Source organism: Dasypus novemcinctus, chromosome 8 (assembly GCF_030445035.2).
Source record: "Dasypus novemcinctus isolate mDasNov1 chromosome 8, mDasNov1.1.hap2, whole genome shotgun sequence".
NCBI classification, from domain to species: Eukaryota; Metazoa; Chordata; class Mammalia; order Cingulata; family Dasypodidae; genus Dasypus; species Dasypus novemcinctus.
Window position 1 is genome coordinate 105,281,195 of NC_080680.1, and position 11,124 is coordinate 105,292,318.

The following is an 11,124-nucleotide window of genomic DNA, read 5'->3' on the forward strand; positions in this document are numbered from 1 at the left end:
CTGGACATTGTATGTCCTCCCATGGCCCACTGGGTGGAACATGGTAGAGTGTGGACTATGAAGTGGACCATTGACCATGAGGTGTAGCAGTGCTCTGAGATGTATTCACCAAATGCAATGACTGTCTCATGATGATGGAGGAGATTGTTGTTATGGGTGGAAGAGTGGAGGGAGGCGGGTGGGGGGTATATGGGGACCTCATATTTTTTTAATGTAATATTTAAAAAATAAATAAAGACAAAAAATAAATAAATAAAGGGTTCTAGAAAACTTTCCTAGGTTCTTCTCTGCTGTGCACATACATTCAAAAGCCACGCCGAGTAGCAGTGCCAGTCCCCACCTACCCACCCAGTGAGGTGCATACCAGGGCTCACGCTGCGCTGAATCAGTCCTAGTTAGCATGTGTTTGAAACATACCTGTCCAAAGCCCTCTGATCAGACTGAAAGAAGGACAATCACAACAAAGAAAATGTCTCCCCCAAGCTCAAACGTCTGAGTTCCTTGAGGTCTTTTGTGACCTCCTCTGCCTCAGCCTCCTGAGTGATTTAACACACTCCCATGGCTTCAAATATCATCTTTCTGCAGATGATTTCAAAATCTCTATGTCCAGCTTTGATTTTGCGCCTAAATCCCAGCCCCATCTATTCAGTCGCCGCTGGGCTGTACCTGTAGTTCTCTCTTGAGACCCTGCGGCTGCAGTAGCAACATCCGGATTGTCGTGGTTTCCTGTTCGCGAAAGTGGTGTTGTGGTTCTAGAGGGAGCAGCTTCCTGATCGTAAGATCATCGAAGAGACAGCAGTTACCGCGGCAGCCCAGTTCCTTGCAGCAATTTCTGAGTTCGCTCCTGAAAGCTCCTGGAAACTCAACCTGGATTCTGATTCCTCGGCCCTCTTGACAATTCTATAAGCCATTTAATACCCTGTGATAAGGCCCTTATTACTAAACAAATGAGAGTGAGGTCTGTTCTCAGCAACTGATCGCTGAGAACACCCCAGACTCAACCTGTACAAAACTGACTTCATGTTACTTCCTCCAAATTTATCACCATTCCTATGTGCCAAACCTCTAGAACTATTCCAGACTCTCATGACCCTCCTTTTTCCATTTCCCAGCCAGTCAACATCTTGCGATTCATCCAGTTCTCTAGTCCCTGCCACATCACCTCACTTGTCTTACTTTAATTACCTCCTAACTCACATCTTTGCCTCCTAACTTCCTCCTTGCTCCTTACGGATCCCATCTCCATACATCAATAATAGCTCCCCATTGTTCTTGAGATAAGTAATAAGAATTATAGTTTACATGCTTTGAACTTTTCCTGTTCTCACTTGTTTAAAACTTAAAAGAGCCTAATGGGTAGACAGTGCTATCCCCATACTGCAGACAAGGACACTGAAACTTGGATATATTCAGACGCACCAGCCTCACACAGCCAGTTGGTGGCAGAACTAGGGAACTCTTTTTAACATATGGAAACATAAATTGAAAGCTGCCATTTTTTCCTAAAAAAATGTTTTTCAGCACTCAGGAGAGAGAGATTGCCTATTAAAGAAAGGTGGAATTATCAGAGAACAGAATTCATCTGGTCTGTCTGAGAACTTCTAGGGAAAAAATCACTTACTTGACTGAATCCTTTCTAGGGGCCAGGTGTAGTATATTCACCATATAATTTTCTTCCTTCTCCTGTGAAATAGCTGTATATTCTAAGCATTTCATGGATGAACATACTAAGCCTAGAGAGTTTAAATCAAACTTTGGTGCGTATTAGAATCAACTGAAAGACTTTTAAAAGTCCTAATGCCCAGACCACATCTAAGAACAATTAAAGTAGAACCTCTGGGACTAGAACCCAGGCATCCAGGTAACTTTAAGTTCCCCAAACATTAAAGTTTGAGAGTCACTGGTTTAAGTTCTCAAACTGTGTCCTGGAAACAGCATCCCTGGCAAGTTCATTAGACATGCAGACTCTCACACCCACCCAGTCATACATATGGAAACCTGCATTTAATGAGCTCCACAGAAGATCCATAGGCACCCTACAGTTTGAGATGTACTGGTTTTGATGACTTTCCAAGGGTAGTGGCTTGAATTGTGCAATTGTGCGCCCCCCCCCCCAAAAAAAAAGATATGTTGAAGCTCTAATCCCTAATGCCTGTGAATATGACCCTATTTGGAAATAAGGTCTTTGCAAATGTAATTCAGTTGAGGATCCTGAGCTGAGATCACCTTGGATTTAGGTGGGCCCTAAATCCAATGACTGTCCTCAAAGAAAGGGGGAGAAGAAGGTCATGTGAAGATGGAAGCAAAAGTTGGAGTTATGCTGCCCCAAACAAAGAAATGCCAAAGAGTTCCAGGAACCCCAGAAGCTGACAGAAGCAAGGAAGGGCCCTCCCTTAAAAACTTAAGGGGGAGCATGGCCCTTCTGACATCTTGATTTCAGACTTCTCACCTCCAGAACTGCGCAAAGATATATTTCAGTTGCATTAGGCTACCAAGTTTATGGTAAACTGTCACAACAGCCCTTGGAAACTAAAACATCCTGGCAAGTGGCGGATATCGCTTAGAATCCATGATGCTTCCCTGCTTCTGCCAAATTGACTTTGGGAAATGCATTCTCCCTTCCTCTTCTGCTACTTCTGCAAACGGGAGGGTCTAGATGCTACAAAGGCATCATTAATGAATCAACACAATGGTATTTGTTTGTAGTTATCATCACTGAGTTTTTAAAAATTGCTTTTGGTCCAGTTCTCTCCCTTGGGAATCTTAGGGAAAAGCTCGGTCAGGGTCTGGCCAATATGTTGAAAGCTTTGGATACAGTCCAGAAACTTGAATGGAACCTGTACTTTCCCTATGGCAAGAAAGGGGGTGGGGGGGATAAATCTAAGTGTAGCTCATGGGAAAGGACAGGATCTTTGGCACTTAGAAACCTGAATTTGAATCTCAGCTCAGGCCATTATTTGGTGAGTCACAGTCCCTCTGAACTTAAATTTCCTTAGCTATAAAATGGGAAAAATAATCCTTCCAAAGCCATTGAGAGAAAAAACACATACAACCTTGAAAGTATCCATGTGTAGCATATTTTTTATTATTATTATTGCCAATATCAGTGAAGGAGTTTGCCTGTGGGGAGGGAGCAAGAAAAAAATCCATAGCAAATTTGAGAGAAATCAAGCCTCCTCAAGTACGCTACAGTCTGCTCCCATCTGTTTCCAGTAAACTCACTGGGGCATCAGAGGTCTCTGTGAGACAAACCCTCCAGGAAGGATTTACTATTTCTGAGAAAACTGGACTGGATACACGAGTTGAACATTCGGGAGATAGACTATTGGGGTACATCTCCCCTTGCCTCCCTCTGCGGCAGCCTTGACCACACTGGATGGTGGTGCTTGCATGTCTTTTCTGTCACTTAGAAGTGAATACTTAGAAGGCAGCAAATCCATCTCTGTACCCCAGTGCCTAGATCCATGTCTGGCACAAAGTCAGCATCCAGGAAATATTTAGCTTTCACTCACAACAGAACAAGGGAATCACCCACTGAGGGTGTCCTCCAAACTGGTTAAGACCCAGCTGAATTGAAGTCTGATCCACCTTTACCACCAGAAGGCTCCGGCAAAAAGCAGCTGAAGTATTTCATCATTCCATTCCCATTGCCGAGGACACAGATGACATAACTACCATGACCTTCTGACTTTGCTTTCCATTCTCACAAAGAGTTTCATTTTACCAGCTGGCTCAATGCAGTCAGCATCAGGCGCAAAACTGGTCAAGGGAAGAAAGGCCCCTACCCATCACGGGTTTGACCCAACAAGATGAGGGAAAGCAGGAAAATCCTTAAGGAGTCTTCATTCTATGGCTAAAGTTACATCGAATGTGTACCCGAAAACAGTGGCCAATTGAATCTGATCTTTTCAAGCTCTTCCTTCATTAACTATGTAGTGTTTATGAAAACATCTTCATATTATATAAACATATGTTTAATTGGTAACACTTACTGAATGCATGCTCACCAACTTCAAATACCGTAGTCTATTTCATCTTCGCAAAACCCCTTATGGGACAGATTCCTGTGTTACAAGTGAAATAGCAGAGGTTCGAAGAAAGGAATAGGTAGGTCCCAGCTTAAGCAGCTCCTGAGCTGAAGAGCCCAGGATTCCACAGATGACTCCAGAGTTGCATCCCTCAACAGCACACTGGGCTGCTGTGAGGTGGCCTGGCCTTGTACATGCTGGTCCCTTCTCCTACAAGGTCCTTGTCCTCCCTTCCCAGTTTGGTTACCTTGACCTCAGGCATAAACTCTCAACTCAGGCACCATTATTCAAGAACCATTACCACGCTAAGTTGGGCCTTGACATCCTCACTGCTGTCTAAACACTTATTATACTGCACTGTTCTGTAATTGCGTGCTGATGTTTTTGTCTCCCTTGCTACACTGTAGACTCCCTGATAAGAACAATGCACACATCTAGTATACCTCCCAGCCAATGCCTAAAAAAAGTAATGTGATTCTTGCTTCCGAAGTATTTAGTTGTGGTCCCCCGCCACTCACACACTACTCTGGCCTCAAGACCAGAGCCTGTTCAGCCCTGAGCATTGATGCTGGCTTCTCCAGACATGGGCCTCTTTTCCTCTTGGTCACTGCTAAGTGGAAAATCTTGAGCTTGGGGATACCAAGCACTGTAGGTCTAACTCTGTATAGCCAAGAAACAGCTTACTCTCCACAACCACGATAGTCCAGGACTTTCCATGACTTGGGTTCTTGGCCCACCTCATCCTGGGCCAAGAGAGAGAAAGAAGTTTTACCGCCCCCAACCCAAAATGCCAACTCATTTCCTGCCCAGAATTAACCACTTCCCAAAATTATTGACTGTGAACATCAATTCCCTTCAGGGGAAAACCCCACTCCCACTAACCAGGCTGTCGTCCTACCCTATGACCCCAACCTGACACTCAACCAACACTCCAATATTGGTACCCTTCACAAAGTTTCTGCAACTCAATCTTTTCAACCATTACTTTTATGTTCTAGGACATTCCTTGACCCACAGCAGGCATGAAATACCTATTAGTTGACTCAAAGAAAGATTGAATACTATCTAATATATGTGCATAGTACTGTAGGGTTTACAAAACTCTTCTTTCAAATACAGTATCTGTTTGCAGATGAGGGATATAAGCTGTGTACTCAGCTGGTAAGGGGAAACACTGGGAGACCCTGGTATTCTGATCCTTTGTCCAGATCTAGTCTATGTGCTGGACAGCTGCCTGGTTTTGTAAATACGGCTTAATACCACCGTGCCCATTCACTTATATACTGTCTATGGCTGCTTTTGTGCTACAAGGGCAGAGTTGAGTAGTTGCTCTGGACTGCAACCCTATGGCTGGCAAAGCTTGAAATACTTACTGTTTGGCCCTTCAAAAAAAAAGTGTGCAGAAACTCCTGCTATGTATTACTAGTGACTCTATATATGTTCAGATACACACACACACAAACACATGCAATAAATTTACACACAAAAGAGAACCATAAGAAAATCATATAAGTAATAAACGTTGATTCTTTCAGCACTGCCTCTATTGGAACTTCTCAATATTATCAGCTATGAGAGGACAGTCAAGTTTGTTAGAATAGGATTTGAAACAGAGAATAAATCTGTGGGGGCTAAGTAAGAGGTTCAATGGGCAAATGCATGGGCTTTGACCATGAACTTGATAATACCTGTCCTAACAATGTTGAGAAGTAGCAAGCTAGAAGAAAATAAGACATCAGAGGTAAGCCCATCAAAAGCAGTGAGAAGGGAAAATTTGTAATAAACAAGAAAATTTAAAAACCATGATAAACAGACAGGGTAATTATAAAATCACAACTTGGACCCTTTAGCTCGGGGTTTAACTCCCTACGTATCTTTGTTATGATATCATTCAATAGTAATGTGGTCCTTTGGCTGACATGGAATCATATTTCTTTGTAATATTTGGTGAGGGTTTTTGTTTGTTTTTTAATTTTGAGGGCTTGAGTTAGGAAAAAAAGCTACCAGGAGCTTTCTAATAACAGAAGCTTGAATTAATCTTTGATGATAAAGAGTTCCTTTGTTTTTGGGAAAACATATTAATGGACCTCTTAGCTTTGCAGGAACAAAGCAAATATCTATGCTATACCTATGTTCTAAAATAAAGAGGCTTGAGATATGAGGACTTGAACTTCTTCATAATAATGAAAAGGAGTTAGTGGAAATGTCTCTTTCTAAAATGTGAATTCAGAATGTATTGCTGCAAGAAAACTATTGTTTGTTCTTCGATATGTATGTTTTTCTTTAATCAGCTACTGGAGAGAGTTTGGAAGCAGGGACAAACCAGACTGTGCCTAGAGGGCTATAAAATGTATCTGCCATTTATACTACTGAAGTGGGGTTAGTGAATTTTATGTGAATAATGAAGCCCATACATGGCCATTTTCTAGGTTGAATTATTCAGACTTCAGGAAATATACTATTAGACATGACCCTGCTCAACCATGGGGCTAAATCTCAACACTGTGGGTGGGGGAGCAAGAAAGGTGCCTAATAAAAGCGTGGCTATCATTATTACTTCCCTTTGAATCATATGGTAGGTATCTATCATAAAAGATTCATTGATTTGAATAATAGCTGCAATTACCATTTTAAAATAGCTTCCTGCATTTAATTTTGTTTCTCTTGGTTCAATCTCTTTTCCAACTGAAAATGTTCTATCTAAATACTCATTAAATGAGTTATGTAAGCATATATATTTTTTAATAATTAGCTCAAGACTCCTTTTAAATAAAGGATTATCAAAAATAGCATTTACTTTGAGAAAATATGTAGGGAAAAACTGTGAATCCCTTTGAAATTTAGTGGGAGTTCTAACTAGCTCATGAATCCAAGTTATTTCAAGCTTTCCTTGTCTCTGAGCTTTCTACAACCCTGACAGTCATAGAAAACTGATAGTAAGTAAATAATTCCCATCCATAAAAATGCAAATTGTATCCCATGCAATGCAATTGATTATCACTCAGTGAACGTTGGCCAGTTTTGTAAGTTTTTCATTCATCTGTAGCTCCCTCCCTGACCCAGGGGCACCTGTTAGCACCTACAGAAAACTTACTCTGGTAAACACTGGCCTGTACACTTTTCTGTAATTATTAGCTCTACAATGCTATATATATGCAAATATATACATACATCAGTATACACACACACATATTAATAAAAAGCTAGTGCTATTACTACAGATTTCAGAATTCTGCTGGTCCAGCTATTTTAAGTAGTATTTTTGTTGAAAAAATACAATTATTTAAGTGGTTTTTTTTCCTTAAATCTGAATATTGGAATATAGGAGAAAATTAAATGTTACATTAAAAGGGAAGCTAACTGTTCTCATTTTATTGACGTAGAAATTGAGAATCAGAGATGAAACCCTCAATTATATATAGTGTTACAAAAATATAGGAAAAAATATATGGATATCCCAATATTATCTTTTTCCTGTGGTTGTTACAAATAGTAACCCTGAGTAGCACAAAGTAAATGCGCAGAAAGTAAAAGACCCAGATATGCCCTTACAGAGCTTAAATTGAATTTGGAGAATAAGTTACATGTACCCAAAACATCCTGATAAAGTACAAAATTACATATGAAAGTATTAAATATATATTAAAAAGTTCACCATAGTGGAGTAAGACCAGGAAATCAGCAGAACCAGGAAAAGCAGACACAAAGAGGGAGAGATTGCCATAGGGCAGGAGGCAGAGATACAAGTCAAGGAGGAGGGAGAGGAGGAGGGGGGGAAAGAGATGCCATTATAAAGTGACAAATTACATCTCTTAAAAAAAAGAAACATATTTACAAAAACCTTTGACTAAAATCATAGTCAATGGTAAGATACTGACCTTTTTCCCTCTGGTTGGGAACAAGACAAAGATATCTATTGTCACTACTTTGCCAAGAAAAATGAAAGAAGACCTAATTGGAGAGAGATTCTGACTATCTGAATTGAAAATCACTATATTGTGATATAAATTCTCCCCAAATTGATCTGTAGTATCAATGTACCCGTATCTGTAGTACCAATTAAAATCCCTGAAGGTATTTTGAGTGTGGAAATTGGCAAGCTGATTGTGAAATCTACTTGGGAATGCAAAGAATCTAGATTAGCCAGATAGCTTTAAAGAAAATGAGCAAGTTTCAAGACAGACACTATCAGACTCCAAATTACTATAACACAAGTAAGCAAAACAGTAGTGATATTAGTGCAGGGATGGATAAATAGATCAATGGAATAGATAGCAGATCTAAAAATAGATCCACAAATTATATGAATTTGAATTTGAATTGTGACAAAAGTCTCAGTGAAAGAACAATTCATTTCTAATAAATGATGCCTGGGCAATTGGATAGCCTTATTTTTTAAAAATGAACTCTGACCCCCTATTTTACACCCTACATAAAAATTTATGATGGATCAGAGACTTCCATGTAAACAGTAAAACAATAACGCATTTGAAATAAACCATTGAAAAATATCTTCACGATCTTTACATAGGCAAGAATTTCTTATACAAGATATGAAAGATAAGTCATAAAAGAGAAAAATGATTCTGGACTTCATAAAAATAGGAACATCCATTCATCAAATGACACCATTATGGAAGTAAATAGGCAAGCCACAGATTGGGAAGATATTTTCTACATATATATATGATGAAGGAGAAATGTATATAAATATATATATACATATTTTCATAATACATGAAGAACTCCCATAAGTCAAATGAAAAGGTAAACTAATCCAATTTTAAAAAGGGTAAAAGACTTGAGCAGGACTGCAATAAAGAGAATATTCATATGTCCAATAAATATTATATGAAAATGTGTTTAGTATAATTAGTCATCTGGGAAACGCAAATTAAACCACAATGAGATAACACAACACACCTACCAGAATTACTGAAGTGAACATGACTATCAATAGCAAGTATTGGTGAGCATGTTAAGCAACTGCAAATCTTACACATTATTAGGGGAAGTGAAAATGGTACGATCACTTGGAAAACTATTTGGCAATATCTACTAAAGCTAAGCACATGCTTGCCCTATGACACAACCATTCTACTCCTGGGCATAGTTCTAAGAGAATTGAAGGTCATGTGTCGCCAAAAGGACAGGTAGAAAATGTTTATCACAGCTTTATTTATAATAGCCCCAAAATGAAAACAACCCAAATGTCTATCAACAAAAGAATGGATAAATAAATAGTGATATATTCATACAATAAACTACTAAGTAGCAATATAGGGGGAAAAAAAGACTGGACAAGAAGTGAAGGTATCTTTATTAACATGATACAAATATTACAGTTCAAAATTGCAAAAGATCTACAAACAATTAAATAAATTTAGCAAGGTTGCTGGATACAAAGACAATATATAAAAATCAATTATATTTTGCTCCACACAATGTATGTGCTACTCACAAATATGAATGAGTCTCAAACACAATGTATAAAGCAAAAGAAGTAAGACATAAAAGGGTATATCCCTTTTGATTCCATTTGATGGAGTACATTCATTTATGATGGATGCTCCCATTTACATAATATTTAAGAACAGACAAAACTAATCTGTGGTGAAAGAAGTCAGAATAGAGTTGATCTTGGTGTGAGGATGGTGAATAATGATGGGGAAAGAATGTCTTGGGTGATGGAAATATTCTAAATCTTCTTCTGGGTATGGGTTACACAGGTGCACACGCCCATAAAAATTCACTGGGCTTTTCACCTAAGATTTGGGCATTTTTATCAATTTAACTATTAAATAAAATTTTTATATATTTTAAAGAAGAAAAAAATCACTTTAATTTCAATTCCTCCCCTAAAGACCTCCTCTAGTAAGAGAACAGAGTTTCCATATATTCTACTCACACAAACATCTGGCAACTTGATGTATATCTTTTTTCTCATGTTTACACAGTTTTATGTTTCCTTCTTTCTCTCTACTCATCTATTTATCTACCATATTGTATCACACCTGAGTTTTGTTTAATTGTAAAATATACCATTAATTTCTGTACCACCAAGAAATAAAGAAAATATTACTGTCAAACTATAACACACCAGATATTGTAAACTACACCCTGATTTTAGAGACATGAAAATATGATAAAAATACATGTCTTAGAACTGATGACATATAGCATGTCTATATTATATATATATACAGACACACACATATATATACACTTATACAATACATATGCATACACATTTTCCTTTACATAAAATGTATTCACACTATATATAGCAAAGATACACTTTCATGTCAATACCTAGAGATGTGTCTTTCTGGTTGTGCTCCCTCTTCTTCATTTTTTTATATGACTGTATAGTATTTTTTGTAAAAAGGTATGAGAATTTTCAAACCATTTGTCCACTGATGGACAATCAGGTTTTTTGCAGTTTTCTGCTATTTCAACAGTACTGTAAATCCATCTTTTTTTTCAGTGAGCTTTTTTTTTCTTTATTATTTTTTTAATATTACATTAAAAAAATATGCGGTCTCCATATACCCCCCACCCCCCTCACCCCACTCCTCCCCCCATAATAACAATCTCCTCCATCATTATGAGACATTCATTGCATTTGGTGAATACATCTCTGAGCACCGCTGGACCTCATGGTCAATGGTCCACATCACAGCCCACACTCTCCCACATTCCACCCAGTGGTCCATGGGAGGATCTACAATGTCCAGTAACTGTCCCTATAGCACCACCCAGGACAACTCCAAGTCCCGAAAACACCCCCACATCTCATCTCTTCCTCCCATTCCCTACCCCCAGCAGCCACCATGGCCACTTTCTCCACACGAATGCCACATTTTCTTTGATTACTAATCACAATAGTTCATGATTAGAATATCAGTAAGTCCACTCTAATCCATACTCTATTCCTCCATCCTGTGGACCTTAGAATGGTTGTGTCCACTCCACATCTATATCAAGAGGGGGCTTAGATGCCACATGGATGCTGGATGCAATTCTCCTGCTTTCAGTTGCAGGCAGCCTTGGTTCCCTGGTGTGGTGGCTGACCTTCTTCACCTCCATGTTAGCT